The following is a 17148-nucleotide window of genomic DNA, read 5'->3' as shown; positions in this document are numbered from 1 at the left end:
AGGTGATCTAGATGAATTGGATGATTCTTTTATTTTTGGAGCCCTAGATATCTTTTTAATCAAACAATTACTATGAATAGCTACATTTGAGTTCCAGTGTTTGAGTTTTACCCAGTGTTTGGTTGGTTTATTTTAACCCAATTGATCGCATATTTTAATTGAGATGTATAACAATAATGAGCCAAATTAGGGAAAGCTAGTCCACCCCACTTTGTAGACTTATACAGATCTATAGAATACACCCATTGTCTTTTGTGTTTCCACCTGAATTTTAATATGGCAACTCGCCATGTTTTTAATATCATGTCAGGGATACCAACAGGGATGCACTGAAACAAAAATAATAACTTTGGGAGGACATTCCTGTTTACTGAGGCTACCCTACCTAGCCCAGAAATTTCATATTTATTCCATTCCTCCAAGTATTTTATTACTGTGTTCCACAGTGGAGGTTAATTGCCTTAAAAAAATTAAGTTTCTACACCATATTTATTCCTAAATATTTTAAAGATTCCTTTACCCATTTAAATGTATGTATCTGACAACAGTTAGATGTGACTCTTTTGGGAAAATTTAATTCCTAAAGTCTCAGATTTATCATAGTTTATTTTGAAGCCTGAAACCTGTCCAAATTCAATTGTCCAATAACTTTTAATGAGGCTTCTGGATCCTGCAAATACAACAAGGCATTGTCAGATACAAAGCTATTTTGCGTTTGGATGCACCTTACCAAGGTGCTATTTCTCATCTTTTTTGCAAAAGACTCCATTGCCAAAGCAAACGGGGGATAAAACCCTGTCCCGTATCCTAGACCAGTGGTCCTGTATCCTAGACCTGGGGACCTAGTTGAAGAAAATTGTTGATGCCCGCGACCCAACAGAGCTGGGGATGAGGGGTTTGGGGTGTGAGAGGGGCTCAGGGCTGCGGGGTAGGGCTGAGAATGAGGGGTTCAGGGTGTGGGAGGGGACTCTGAGCTGGGGCAGGGGGTTGGAGTGCAGGAGGGGGTCAGGGCTCTGGGCTGGGGGTGCAGGCTCTGGGGTGGGGCTGGAGATGAGGGGTTTGGGTGCAGGAAGGGATTTTAGGTTTGGGGGGGCTCAGGGCTGGGGCGCAGGGTTTGGGCATGGACTTACCTCCTAGGCAGGGGGGCCATGGGGCTCCGCGCGCTTCCCACCTGTCCTGGCACCGCAGACCGCGCTGCACCCCGGAAGCGACCAGCAGCAGGTCCAGCTCCTAGGCACAGGCTCCATGCAACTCTCGCCCACAGACACTGCCCTCCTCCCCACCCCTGTTCCCGGCCAATGGGAGTGCAAAGCTGGTGTTCAGGGCTCAGGCAGCGCATGGAGCCCCATGGCCCCCCTGCCAAGGAGCCGGACCTGCTGCTGGCTGCTTCCAAGGCGCAGTGTCGGAAGAGGTAGGCACTAGCCTGCCTTAGCTGGGCAGCACCGTTAACAGGACTTTTAACGTCCCAGTCGGCGGTGCTGAGCAGAGCAAGGTGACCCAGTGCCTTACATGCCGTGACCCAGTAGTGGGTCACGACCCACGGTTTGAAAAACACTGCCCTAGACATATTAAAAGGAGGAGATTGATGATCATTAACCACTGCAGAGGCTCAAGAATAAGGAGATAGGGATGAACTGCCAATATAAAACTGATTTCCATAACCAAACCTTATCCAAATCTGTCTCAGTTACTCCCACTGCAACTTGTCGAGGGTTTTTTCAGTGTCCAAAGAAAGCAGGAAAAATAGCTAGAATTAACATTATAGATCAAATTCAGAGTTCTTTTGATATTATCAGATAGACGACTACCAACAACAAACCCAGATTGGTCAGGGTGAACATATATGGGCAAGATGACAATTTGTTTGCTAGTATTTTAGCATCACATTAATTAAAGAAAGAGATCTGTATGATACACATCAGGCATGATGAGATTGTTATGTTATCTTTGAGTTCACTTATTCTGAAAATTTTCCACCATCGATGACCTTTCTCCAAATTTGAAATGGTTATGACAATTCTAAAGTCAAACTTACTTCAGGAGGGGAGATCTGAGTCTCCTGCTATTTTGTTATTAACTTTACCTGTAATATAAATCGCAGCATTAAATTAACTGTAATGTTATACTCATTAAGTATACTTTATCCACATAGCGTAAAATATCCTGGGGGCTATACAGCCCAGCTTCCATTTAACTATATTCCTTTATCATTGTAACCACATGAATATAATATGCATTATTTATTTAAATGTCTTAGCAAATTATTTTCTTTGGGATCTGAACTGCTTCTTCTGCTCTCATTTCTGTCATGGTGTATTTTTGCTGCATCTGTTTCGAGCAATTCCGGCTCTCTTCGCTCTCACCAATTCCCAGTGATTTGTTGGTGACCTGTGGGACCGATGCCTTTGATCCCATTCAGATTGTTCTTGAGCTGATTTGTCTATTCCAGTGTCCATAAGTACCTGTTCCCCTTCTTTTGGATCTGAGCTGGACATATTTGTCTTTCCATGTAATGGATAGTCTAGATGGGAACCCCCATTTGTATCTTCTATTGTTCTTTCTAAGAATTGTGGTAATCTGGCAGAGTTCTCTTCACTTCTAAGGGTTGAGGTTGCAAGATCAGGGAAAATTTGTATTGGCTGGTTAAGAATCATCTGTGGTTCAGTTCTCTCCCTCATTGCCCTCAGTATTTTATCCTTGTCTTCATAGTAGTGTAGATCGACAATCACATCTCTAGGTCTGGAGCCTGCTGGGGGCTTGGGGAAAAGGGATCTGGAAGCCCTTTCAATATGAATGTAATCCTTATAGTCGAGTTTTAATATGTCATGGAAAATATTGTTCAATGCGTCCAGCAATTTCTCCCTTCCGTCTCCTCTGGAATACTTTTAATCCTTGTGATGTTCTTGCATTCTCTATTTTACATGTCCTCCAGTTTTAATTCTGTTCCTTTTTATCTTTTTTAATTATTTGGATTCTTTCATCTAGATTAATAATGCTGTCCCATTGCTCGTTGAATTCTGCTTCCACTTCTGATATTTTCCAATTAATCTCATTAATTTCGTTTTTTATATCTTTAATGTAAGCCTGGAACTCTTCCCTTATCTCCTTATTCATCTTTCTGATTTGTAACAGCAGGTCTTCAGGTCAAACTTAGTGACAGATGCTTCTCCACTCATCTCCATAGTTTGTTTGCTGGAGGGGGAGTTACTCTCTTTCATGGTCATGTCTTTGTTTTGTTTTTTTGGAGGAAGAAGGGTGCGTGGGGGTCTTTATATTGGAGGATTTCTGTCCTTTCACACACACATTTAGGTCTACTTATCTTTCCTCAGTGCTTGTTGCACCTTTCTGAAGATGGCTGCTCCCACCCCTCCCCAATTCACATGTACTGTGACATGATGAAACCTGAAGCACTGCTTTGGGTAACTAAGAATCCATGCTTTGTTGACAATACAACACCGCTATTTACAGATGTTACTGCAGGATGAACATAGCCAGGAGCTTATTCTTGCCTTGATACTTCTACATAGCTCCCATTTGCATCTATGGGAGTTATGCAGAGTTATCAAGAGGAGAATGAATACCTTCTATTGTGAAATGTTAAAGCAATGTACAGGGTCACTTCCTTCCATGACAAGGAAGCAGTGTGAGCAAAGATCTCCATACTGAAATTCTTATCCCGTCTTTCCTTTAGAGCGCCAACATTTGCTATGCTGGTAGTAGTTTAAGGATTCTGATTGTCCCTGTTCAGCTGGGCAGAATGTAAAGTGAGAAGAACATTTTCTACTTTCTGCAACACCAGCTGAGTGCATTTTAATGGGCTGGAGTGTCGCTTGTGATTTATTGCCCTTTTTGTTCTTTTATATGTTATATTTGTCATTTTTGCTATGGCAGTTTCATTTATAAAACAATATAGTTACAAGAAAATGTTGAGGCGTGCCATGGGAGCCACCTTTTTTTATTTTTTTTGCAATGTACTACTGAGTCAAGTGTCAGGTATTCTCCTTCAGAAACAGTGCCGCAAAAGCAAGTAGTATTTTAAACATAGGCAAGTTTTCCACGTGTAGCACAAACAAAGCAGCTAAAATTAAACAATTATACTGAGGGAGTATAATGATAACACTGATAGCTATTGTCACCAGAAATGCTGAAGTACAGCATCCAAGTGTAAACCTATTCCATTTGTATAAAAATAGGAATCTGAATTGATTAGAAGTCAATTGATAGTGTAAACATGCTCCATTTGTATAAAAATAGGAATCTGAAATTGATTAGAAGTCAATTGATAGTGTAAACCTGCTCCATTTGTATAAAAATAGGAATCTGAATTGATTAGAAGTCAATTGATAGTGTGGTAATGTCCACAATATTAAGAATTTTGTTTCATTATTTTTATTGTAATAAGGATTTACTACAGGGTTTGGTGAGAATAAAATAGTAGCCTTAAATATGAATGTGGTATTATAATTACAGTAACAACTAGAGGCATCAGTCAGGGATACAGGGCCATATTGTAATGAGTTACTATTATTTGAACAATGACTGTGTGGAAGGTTCTGTCATCAGTGGAATCAATACAGTTCTGCTGCATGGTTAGGAGAATAGGGACCAAGATTTGGAGAACCCACGCAAGGAATACTCCTTAGGTACTGCATGCATATAGTCACCAAAGGGACAGATTGACAGCAAGGGTAAAGAAGAATCACAAATCTACCAGCCATTCTCCCTACATGAGGATGTGGTGGATGCAACCAGAAACAAGCCTACTACTGCAGGCCATAGAATGTATCACCAGGAGCAGATCTACTGCTGCTTTGTGGCCTGGAAGAAGATGGTAATCCTTTCCCAGCCCCCAGAAAGGACTTTAGTCCACAACCCAGTTATTTAGGCTTTGCGCTGGAGGAAAGTGAGCATTAGTGCATTTGCTCATGAGAGCTGAAGATTGATGGATCATATAATCAGTATGGAGGCTGTTTTCAATCCCTTAAAGACACAGCTAACTGATTTGGAATTTTGTGGATTCCAGACCAGGTCTCAGAGAAGCATTTGGCCTTACGTACTTGTAAAATGTCTGTTTTTGGCACAAAGGTAATTGAAGCCACCAATACTTGCCCATTTTGTCCATTCTAATTTGAAAAAAAATCAATTCAGTCAGTAATTTGCAATCCACTGTGAAAAAGGTTGTTATTTTTTTCCTTTCTCATCATTGTGAAAAATGGAAAGGTAAAAAACTTGAAGTAAAAGCAAAAAATATGAATGAGCTGAGCACAACAGTATAAACTATAACAAATTAGAGACATCTCTACCATTTGTATGGTACAGATTGACATTGTGTCTCATCCAAAATGTGTGAGCTTCAACAACAGACTGGAGTAGCAGCTAGTACAAATACAAGAGAATAAAATCATGAATTAATTTTTAGAGAATGTTTATGTATCATGTAATCTGCAATTTCACTCTTTATATGAAAAATTATGCCTCTGATTATTGCTTTCCAAAATTGAACATGTTCTGCATTACCCCACAGTAGAAAATTAAAGCAAGACAAGGGAAGAGTGAGAAATTCTGAAATGTAATCAGGATATAAAGAAAAGAGTGTGAATTCAATTTTTTCCATCTGTAGTTTTTGACTATATTCATAAATTGTAAACAATAAGAAAGGCAATTTAAAGAGAACTTTGGACCCGTTTGGGTAAGATAATATGTAGTTCTGAGGTTATCAGTACAAAGCATTAAGAGTGTACTACAATAAATAGAGGCTATAGTGTGTAGAAAGGGACAGCAAGCAGGAGGGCATTACCCTTTTGCTGTAACCAAGAGGACCAAAGGGCATGCCACTTTGGGCAAAATAATGTTATGATAGTGTTATCATATGACTCACATGGCTTCTGGATTCCATGAAAAGTATTAAATTTTTAATACATAATATCTATGGCAACATTAGCTCTTCGGAATAATTTTTCAACACTATGCAGGACACCACCATTATTGTTAAGGGGAGTTGCACACCTAATTCCCCATGCTTTATACTGAAAATGTGCGTCTTTAATAATGGGAGTTAGACTGTGATAATAGATGACTTTAGAACACTGTAATTGTTAGGGTGGCCATTAAGTAAGTGTGTGTGTGTGTGTGTGTGTGTGTGTGTATTTTCAAACATATTTCTCCTAAACTTTAAACTTTCATGTACTTTTTCGTCATTTCACTTCCCATTATTGCTGAAAACTAAGAAGTATGTATGTAAATAGAAACATCTCAAGTGAGCCAGGGCTGATTTACAGTTTTGCATCAAAACCATATGGATTTTGCAGTCTCATGGTTCTGAAGACAAACCGGCCAAAATGCAGCAATTTTGACTAAGTTCTGCTTTCATCTTTTCTATTAGTTCAGACTTGAAACTCAAAGTGAAGCACAGGAGGAGATGCAAACTTGTGTAAGTCCGAACCAAAGAAATTATACATGAAAACCCTGTGAAGCAAAGTACCCATATTTCATACAAGCCTAGTTTTGGTATCATTGAATAAGACAGCTTCTGTTTATGACTAATTATTGTGATAATTAGCAGTGAAGGGAAAGGAGCTATAGAAAAAAAAGTACTATTTAAAGTATTCTTGCTAAAATGTGATAGCTTAGAAAGTTTCCCCTGGTCCCTAAAAGACTGCAACCAATTTATGAGAAATGAAGCGTAAATCAGTAATAAGCAATTATGCATTCAGAGGGGTCTATTCTTGTTGATACATTTAACATTGCTTCAATTTGGACAGCTCTTTTATTGCCAAAACTGCAAATGTTTCTGAGATTTGCACAAATATAACATTAGTACTGTAATCTAGCTACAGAGGCAGATTTCTGTGGGATTATTTTTCCCCTTCCCTTATACTTTTTAACTCCAGTTTCCCTTCCCAATCTTCTCTTTTTCTCATCCAAAAATTGGATGGAATCTTCTACAGCAATGTATTTTAAACTTGAAATTGAATGGGAATGAAAAGATATTTTGTCTTTTTGTCCAACATTTTAAAAAGGAAGTCTCTTGCATATTTTTATTCTATCACAGATAATACTTCCTTGCTCTTGTAATGCTGTGGCCTCCATTATGCCCTCCTCCAAGGAAACCCACAAGTTGGGAATGGAGGAGTCAGGGAATTATGAGAGACTGACTTTGCAACATTACTAGTGAAGCCTCTTAATAGATGGCAAGTAGGCTGGGGGTGGTAGTTGTGGAGTAGACAGAGTGCAGACTTTCAATCTATACATGGGGAAATGACAACTTAGATTGGAGATGAAAGGCTGTCCAGTTTTAGAGCTGGGGGACTCAGCACTGCCCTGCCCTGCTGCTTCCTGCTACCCCCTTGGCCGCACAAAAATAGAGCTTGCTGCCATTGACAGTGGGATTGAATGCTCTTTGGATTTAACTCTCATTTGGCAATCTGCAGGGGTATCCGAAGACAATTCTCCTTTAGGTGAAAACCCCAACTTCCTAGCCACAAAATCCCAAAGAATTCCAATTAATCAGCTTCTATTGGATACCAGGTTCTTTGCCTGCACTCCCGTGGCAGATCTGCTGGACGTGGTCTCTTCTGTTCATGGAAGCTTTGGGAACAATCTAGCTACCTGTGTCCATGCTAGCGGAGCAGAGTGTCTTGACTGGTTAAGTTTCAGCCTGTGCAGCTTGCTGAGATTCCAGAGGTGTGGGAGAACTGTGTTCCACAGCCTGTGATCTGGTCCCATGTGTTTCCCTCCTGGTGATGGCAAACTGAGGTAGCAGAGGGTGAGCTCCTATTGGGGATTGCCATTATCTCTCCTAAAGAGAGCAGAGTGCCAGTTATCCTTGAGGAAGCTGTCATGTACCCGAGGCTCAAGACACATGCTCTTGACACTGACAATCTGGCTAGCTGTAAACCCATTTTAAATCTTTTTCTGTGTAAGACAGTGGAGAGGTGGAAGCAAGACAAACTCATAGGATGTCTGATTTTCTTGACCTTTCTTATTCTAGTTTCAGGCCTAGGTTTGGCACAAAAACTTTCTTTGTGTGTTGGTCAATGATCTCCCCCAGGCAATGGGTGAAGATCAGATGTCCAACCATGATGATGATCGTTCTAACTACTGCCTTGGTAGCACTGACCATAAGGCGGTGATGACTTGCCCGTGGACCATAGAAGGAATGGGTGGGGTTACTCTGGACTAAAGTCGATTCCTTTCTTTCACAGGTGAATTTGGGATGATACATTTCTGCCCCAAGAGCTCATCTAGGCAAGTGCCCCAAGTTGAGAGAGGATTAAATATACCTAGACCATCCCTGAGAAGTGTTTTTCTAACCTATTTTTAAAAACCTCCAGTGATGGGATTCCATAACTTCCCTGGGCAACCTATTCCAGCACTTAACTATCCTTATAGTTAGAAAATTTTTCCTACCTAAATCTCTCTAGCTGCAGATTAAGCCCATTACTTCTTGTCCTACCCTCTGTGAACATGGAGAATAATTGATCACTGTCCTATTTATAACAACCTTTTACATATTTGAAAATTGTTAACAAGTCCCCCCTCAGCCTTCTCTACACTATACATGTTCAGTTCTTTCAACCTTTCCTCATTTTGTTTTATAAATCTCTTATCATTTTTTGTTGTTCTTCTCTGGACTGTCTCCCATTTGTTCCTATCTTTCTTAACGTGATGTAGTTGAACACTTTACTGTGCCTTGGAGCAGGGCCCTTTGTACACAGAGTAGGGCCAAATTCCACAGCAACAACCCCTATGTTTCTCAACAACATTAACTTATTTTATTATCATGAAATATCCTCCCCTCTAGTCCCCCATGTCTTTGCTCTCTCACAATCACACACAACTATGGCACACAGATGAAAATGCTAATTGATGTACAATTTGTCTTTTCTTCTTGAGGATTGAATGTTTTCCCAGAGACAACTCAGCTACCTGGGCCTTGGTTCCTGTGATGTTGCCCAGGTAGTTTAGTCTAGATTAATCTCCCCATATGTGCCAGGGAAGTGGGGAGCTTATAGCTGGCTGCAATGACACATTGCATTCCTTTCTCCAGGTCCCAAGTGATATGCTGTTCTCAAGCCAGCTTTCCTCACCAGTCTGCACTTCTGGTCTCCCCATTCCATGGGTGCATGCTGGACTCCAGTTCTGGTGGAAGCCTGCAGTGTGATAAAATTAACTTTTCCTCTGGAGAAAGCTGGACAGCAAGAGGCAGGCAGGGTGACAAGAAACAAAATGGCTAGCTACAACAAACTGGCAACGTTTATGGGAAAATTGCGGAATTCCATAGTTTCTTGGTAAAATGCCAAATTCCATTGCTTACAGAATCTAAGTCCATAGGGCAAGACCCTGATTGAAATGAACAGGGCAGTTTACACCTCTTAGTGTATGTCTACACTTACCTGGTAGTTTGGCGGCGAGCGATCGAACTTCTGGGTTCGACTTACCGCGTCTTGTCTGGACACGATAAGTCGAACCAGGAAGTGCTCGCCGTCGACTGCGGTACTCCAGCTAGACGAGAGGAGTACCGCGGAGTCGACGGGGGAGCCTGCCTGCCGCGTGTGGACCGAGGTAAGTTCGAACTAAGGTACTTCGAACTTCAGCTACGTTATTCACATAGCTGAAGTTGCGTACCTTAGTTCGAATTAGGGGGTTAGTGTAGACCTGGCCTTAGAGTTATTGTTTCAAGCTCCCAGCAGACTCACTTGGACATCACGGCGACAGTTTGCAGGGTGTTGGTGTTTGAGTGGTTATCTTTGCAATCGAAAGAAATATTTATTTCTAATGAAAGCTCAGATTCTAGATTACCCTTCTGTGGAAGGAGGTGAAATCCATGGCAAATAATGTGGCAGTGGAATCATGGAATGCAAGTGACCTGGCATTTGGAGCATGAATGAGAGCTAGCTACCTAAGTCTAAAGTGATGGAAGTGGATTGTCATAGCCTCCTATTGCCGTTCCGTGAGTCCCCTTGATTGGAGGCATGATCTCACCATACAACTCGTGTGATTGCAATTCATGGGGTCTTGTTAGACTTCTGCTGCACTTAGATGACCAGGTAGCAGCTGTAAACCCAACTTCTTCTTTTCATATGCAGTTGGCCAAGAGGCTTTTACCTTTTATTTCTGATACAGACTTTGCTACTATAACCCATGTTTTTGTCACTTTAGGATTAGAGTCCTGTAGTGTGCTCTTCAATGGCTGACACTTTTTGGCCATGTCCACCCAAGAAAAAAGATAAGTTTTATCACATGATAAAATGCACTTTTTTCCTTGGCCTTTAAGGCCTGTAAAATTATTTGAAAATTTAAGCTTGTGGAGAATGGGGCTTCCTGCTTTTCAGCAAGTTATCTGTACAAGAGCACAGCATCACAGCTCTATGCCCTGCACTGGCTGCTTATTAGTTTACTGGTATAGTGTAGGGTGTTGATTATGACCCACCAATCCCTAGTGGTCTGAGGTTTAGCTACATGAGAGACAAGATCTTCCTCCTTTTACCCCCTTATTTCCAGCACAGGGGAGTGTTTGGGACTATTTTATCAACTTGTGAAGAAGGGAATCTTTAATTTTTGTTAGACTTTCTTGTTGATAAAAGGAGCTATTGGAAAGTAATTTCTTTCCATGAGGAAAGGGGCATTATTGTGGGGCATTTTGTGTTCGCTTACTTTTCCACCCTGTCCTAAGATTTGGCAATTGTAAACCAAGAAGTGGTTGCTTTGTTGTGTGGCTGGTTGTTTGGGGAATAGTCGGGGTTGATCTAGTTTGAGGGGCTGTTTTAATTTTCTTCCTTTTCTTTTTTGGTCTTAGTGGATTGGCTTTTTAAAATTATGTGTAGGCCCCTGAAGTTTTAAGGAGGGGCGTTTAAAAAAATAAATAAATAAATAGCCCCATGACAGGCGGTAAAGCTAATCACAGGAGTGTAGATCAGGGTGAGGCCAAGGGATGTACATCACGTTGGCAGTTGGGTTTGGTTATGGCAGCTATGAATGTTATTTCTTATGTCTACCAAAAGTATAAATGTTTAAAAAACAAACAAACCCTACTTTGTGCTCACATGCGCTAAAATGAATCACTCAAAAGTGAGTTTACAATTACAACCAAATTGAAAATCAAACAGATTACGCATATCCATCAGTGACACTTTTGCATTTCTTTTCGTGCTGTTCTCCATTCTTTTTTTTTACGTCTTTGCACCAGTGAAGAATGTCATAAACAAAGTTAATAATTCATAATTAGTGTTAGGAAGCTGCTGTTATTTTGATAGGCCTTTTCTGATAGACTCCTTCTGCTTAGGGACTCTGAATTTAATTGTATCACATGACTCGACACCTTTATTCAGGGTCTGTTCATAAGACATATTTTCATGAGCGTATGCGCATACACACATGCCCCAGCATGACTTTTACTAAAGTACAAAATTCTGTTAATGAAGGAAAGACAACTGAGCATCAGTATATAGTGTAAAATAATCACAAATAAAAAAGCAAATACTCTGCTATGAAAATTAGGGCCCTGTTCTCCCTACACAGTGTGTGAGTAACTCACCAAAACAGAAAAGATCGAATGGGAGTTATCATGTTATAGGGAGGGAGAATCAGGATACAGAGATTTCAGCACTGACAGTTGGCTCGGTACTAAACAAAACACAGAGAAAGACACATTTCCTGCCAAGCAGAGAATACCATCTACAACTGAGCATTTGGCAAGGGAACAACAATGCAGAAAGGGGAAATACTGTAAAAAGAAAATAGACCTTAAGCCAGTGAGTTTGCAAAACTAATATATTCAAGACATGGGCTAGAAAGGGGGAAAAAATCGATCAAAACCACCTTCTGTCACAAATTATACCCTGCCCAGGGTCTATCAACACCTCATAACTTCAACCATAGGGACAAAAAAGCAGTACATTTTTCAAAGAAGAAATAAGGATGTTGATATGAAAGCAACCAATGAAGTGTGTTGGGGTGGGAGGCTTTCTACCGTTGCTGGAATTCTGCCGGGAGTAATGAAACAAAGACTTTTGTGAGCAGAATACATGCTGGTTAGCAGATGAGGACTGAATGTCAGTTGTTTACAGTACAAACAGACTAGCTGGGGTGATAATTCATTTAATCTACACATTTGTATGTCTTTTGGATCTTCTCCAGTACAGTCTAAAATCCTGGCGTCTGGACCAAAATTTAAACTCAAATAGCAAGTGCTTTGGACTTGCTTGTTGTATCCTTGTAGCAGTGCCTCTTCTGCCACCGACTTAGAAATTAGAGTTCAATCATTCACTTTCATGAAAAAAACCATATGAGGGGGAAATTGGCATGGAGTTTTCTAGCCAATATCCTCTCAAGGAGGGAGTTAGTTTTTTATCAGCCCATGGAAAAGAGTTGGCCTCCTAAGAATGTGGATTCCAAGGTTCAACAGGGATCCCTACTCGGTGGATCTCTTTGCATTCACAAGGAGGACCTACCTCTCTACAATGCTCTTTTCCCTTTCAGCAGCATAACTCAGTCAGGAGAAAGCTATTGATATGCTTTTGTATTTTATCACAGCCTAACTCTCTACCACCAACAGCAAAGTTATCTGGTTTTCCCACAAGCATCTTCACTTTCCTGCCCGCCAGCATGAAGCGTCCTACCCACACTCTTCCATAAAGACACTGCCTTGTACTCCTTCAGGCCCCTCCTCAAGACCTACGGTGATGCTTACAGAAGTGCCAAGTCATAACAGCTAGCTGGATAGGAGAAGGAATTATTTATACCCATTGTGCCCTGTGTAAATATATTTTCTTATAATTGTTTCCCTCCCTCTCCCATTTCTTCTGATAGTTTGTGACATTCACTTGTTACAGCTTGTCTTAATTAGACTGAACCTCTTTGGGGCAAAAGCTTGTTTTGCTCTGTGTTTGAATTGTTCCTAGCACAATGGGGTTCCCAATCTGATTTGGAGTTTCTAGGTGCTACTAAAATATCAGTTGTAATAATAATAATACCTTCCCCACCTACTCTTGTGCTTTGCTGTGTCCTTGGAAGCTTTGGGGGTCTTTAAAGCCAAATTTTCTGATCTTTTCAATCTTGTTGCTATGTGGCAGTGACAGTAGAGCCCTTGGAATGGATAATCAAAGGCAGCACCACATGTCTGTGCCTCCCATTTTGCATGATTCCAACTGCCTAATCACAATGCAGTTGTCACACAGGGGTATAACATTTCATTTCCCTGACCTGCTCTGTGAAATGAGTTAAAGGTAGGTGTTGAAAAGCGATAATACTTGGATCATGCTGCCTGCATAATAATTTGATTGCATGCCTCAAAAGAGTATGAAATCTTGTAGGTGTGATTATTAATTTTTCCCCAGGGAGAAGCAGATGGACATTTACCAGTTTCTGTGTAACACAGGTCACTACTAGTTAAAGAAAAAAAATCATGGGCTGGTTAATAACAGGAAAAGTAAGTTTCATTGGAGATTGAGATGGTCTAGACTACCTGTGTTATTATCTAGGAGGTGTTTAAACTTATCCATTACATCAGTCAAGGTAACACCTGTAAATGAAATTTATCTGGAAAAAATTTGGAAATGACTTACTGAGCAAGTACGGTTAGAGAGCATAAAGATGCAGAGTGGAAGTAAAGAGACACCCAATTGGTCAGCCTTGAGTGGGAAATAAAGTGGAGATCAATCTGCTTTAGTTAAAGGAAGGGATTATTTGTTGATGTAAATAAACAGCAGAAAAATCTTAGAGGTTTTGAATGAATTGCTTTAGTCAGAATAACTGAAGTTGTTTTGGGCAGTTGTTGTTTTTATCCCATTCCTTTGTTGTGCTTGTTTGTAAGTATGACTGGTAGGCCATTGGGATAGGATTATTTTAATTATTGCTTATTCATATACAGTGGCCCAGTTATCTCTCTTAGTAGACATTTCATAAAAATCCCCAAACAAGCAAGTTCAAGCTTTATTAATTTAAAACAAACATAAGGTGTTTGTTCTCTCTCTCTCTAATATTATTTTGATTTTATCTGGTGGAGGGCTCTTTTATTATTCAAGAAAATTATCAAATTTGACAAGCAAATTCAAACCAGTTTACATTCTATTTAAAAGAATTAGATTATATTTTTGAGTTCATTCAAACAATTTTCTTAACTCCAATTTTAATAAGGCATGAGTAATACACTACTTATTTACCCTTACTTTACAAGCAAGAGGCTATTATTGTTTATCGTTATTTATTAACCACCAGCATTGTGCTTGTCTCTTTACAGACCACAGGGAATGAGGCAGCTCCTGCCTAAATAGATAAGCAAAATTATTCAGACACAAAGGGGCAAATCCTTCCCACAGTACCTAGACAGAGTAACTTGGCTGGGCCCTGGGAACTCTGTTGTGGGAAAGAGAGAGGAATTTTCCACCAACTTCTTCAAGCCATGGAACAGTCACAGGATTGTTTTGCAGGAGTTAATTCAAGAATTAAAAGTAGCTGAGGCACTAAGTAATAGTGACCATAATATTATTAGGTTCAACATCCTAATGGGAAATAAGATACCAAAAAGTGACATTAAACTTGATAAAGGGAGACTTTAATAAAATGAAGAGGCTAGTCAAAAAGGCCCTAGAGTCAAAAGTAAATGAAGTAAAATCCTTACAGGTGGCATAGTTAAGAAGACATTAACTGATTCCTACAAGACATGTGTACCACTGAACAAAAACAAAATCAGGAAGCATGATGTAAACCAGTCTGCCTAGATGGCAAATTTTGAGAGGTTATTTGAGCCAAGTAGCGATCTTTCAAAATCTGGAAATCTAACCCCAGTGAAACCAGTAAACAGCAGGCAATATGTAACAGGGAAATTAAGAGGGATAAGATGGATTTTGAAGAACAAATGGGTATAAAAACAAACATGAAATTCTTTTAATAGATCAGAACCAGGAAGCCTGGGAAAGAAACTCACTGGGTTCACTGGATCACCAAGGGAGAAATTAAGGAATAAAAGAACATTGCTCACAAGCTAAATGATTTATTTGCATCAGTCTCCACCACAAAGGATGTTAGGGGATATACCTATACCACACTTTTCTGGTAATAAAAAATGAGGTACTATCACAGATTGAGATGTCAGAAGAAATTGATGGAGCTAATTGATAATTTAAAAAGTAATAAGTCACCAGACCCAGATGATATAAATCTAAGAGTTCTGAAGGACATTAAGTATGAAGTGGCTGAGCAGCTAACAAAAATATGCCATCTCTCATTAAAAACAGCTATGATACTGGAGGATTTGAAGGTAGCAGATCTTGTAACTATATTTTTAAAAGGCTCCCTGGGTGATCTGGGCAATTACAAACTAGTAAACCTTATATCTGTACCTGCCAAATTGGTTAAAACTGTAATAAAAATAGTGTAATAAAATGCCAGGGCTGTTAGATCATGATATAACGGAGTATAACCAGCCCAGGTTCTGTACAAGAAAATCATGTCTCACGAATTTCTTAGGATTTGTTGTATTTGATGAAATAAAGGATACAAGAGAACCAGCTGACGTAATTTATTTAGATTTTAAATAGGCCATTGGCAAAGTCTCTCACAAGAGGCTACTAAAGAAACTAATAGCCATGGGGTGAGAAACAAAGTATTGTCATGAATCAGAAATTGATTAAGAGACAGGAAAAACGTTTATACTGTATTTTTTATTTCAAATTTCTTAGAAATAATAAAACTGTCATACAACTTTATACAATTCTCTGCCAGAGAGTTTTTAGTGTTTGCCAGCCACTGGCAACGCTTCAGTTCTGTCAGTTTGTTGATGTTTGGCCTCAGTGACTGAGCGGTTGAAACCTTCAGGATTGCAGCAAGGTGTGCATCAGATAGTTGTGTTTGGTATTTTGACATTGTGGAAAAAAGTGACGCTGTTTCCATGGCTGACTCTGCCTGGCGACTAGTGATGGTATCTCTGTTCCTCTCCCCTAGCCAGTGGGAGCTGCAGGGGGCGGCGCCTGCAGCAGACATTGCCAGTATCGTGTCTGCATGCGTCTCTCCTCTGCGGGCCGCAGTGGGGAGGTTCTCGGGCTGGGACTTTGAGACCCCTGGCTTAGATCTTGCTATTGTTTCAATTCTCATTTCCCCTTGCTATAAACTCCATATCTTCCCTTGTCATTTATATCACCCTTGATTCAGTGTTTCCCACCTGCCATTTTCAGCTCAACAGCTGTTTTCTGCATTAAGAAGGTACAGTAGGTATCTTCTAAGTACCTAGCACACTTTGAGTACTGTATAAATTATAATAATAGGAAGCTTTTTTAAAGAAATCCCTCATATGATACAGGAGAATTAAAAATAGGATTGTTTAGAACAAAATGTTATGCATATCTGTTACAGAAAATATAGAGCCTGATTCCGCTCTCCTTACACATACTGAGTTTTACTAGTTCAGAATTCCCATTTATTTCAGTGGGACTATTTCATAGTAAGATATTAGCTGTAGTAAACATGGTGGAATTGGGCCCATAGATAGTAAATATCTCTAGCCCATTATGTTTACAATACACTCTGGCCAGAATTTTCAAACAAACTTAGCACCCACAGTTGGTTCCAAATATTCAGAAGGGCTCAGCTCACACTTAGGCACCAGTAAAAGTGGCCAGATTGTCTCATCTGATGCACTAAGCTCTTTCCAAAATCTGGTCCATAAGTGTCTCAACGGGAACTGCTGGATGCTGACCACCTTTGAAAATCTGGCCCTGATTGTGGGAGAGGAACAGCGGAAAATTTGGCCTCAGGTAAAATCCTCACCTTAGCCATTTTTCATAAATGGCTACTTGTTTATGTTTATGTTGTCTACTTGAAAATGTAGAAAACATCCAGGACAAGTAGACAACAACTGTGCCTTTCAGTGCCCCTAATGAAACCAGAAGACTGTGATGGGAATGCTAGTTCTATAATATTATAGTTTAATTGCATTTTACCTTCCCTGCTTTCCCAATCCAAAAAAAAAGCTGCAATAAGAAAACTGATAAATAAATTCCTATTGCTAGGACAATCTGTCCACTTTGTAAAGGTGACACGGTGCCTCAAATGATAAATATGTGACATTTTGATTTTAAAAAGTGTAAGTTCTCAAAAAATATATATTCAGTTTAGTGAATTGAACATTATGTCCTTAACATTTTTCATCCT

General features: G+C 39.9%; 1 protein-coding gene across 8 annotated transcripts in view; it reads left to right on the top strand.

The window, feature by feature from the left end:
• The window catches only part of PTPRM (protein tyrosine phosphatase receptor type M), a 698330-nt gene that overhangs the window by 469112 nt on the left and 212070 nt on the right, over positions 1-17148 (top strand). The window lies entirely within an intron of this gene.

This window comes from Terrapene carolina, unplaced genomic scaffold, assembly GCF_002925995.2.
Source record: "Terrapene carolina triunguis isolate 2854851 unplaced genomic scaffold, T_m_triunguis-2.0 Scaffold58, whole genome shotgun sequence".
NCBI classification, from domain to species: Eukaryota; Metazoa; Chordata; order Testudines; family Emydidae; genus Terrapene; species Terrapene triunguis.
The sequence above is the reverse complement of the archived record's forward strand: the minus strand, read 5'-3'. Positions and strand labels throughout refer to the sequence as shown.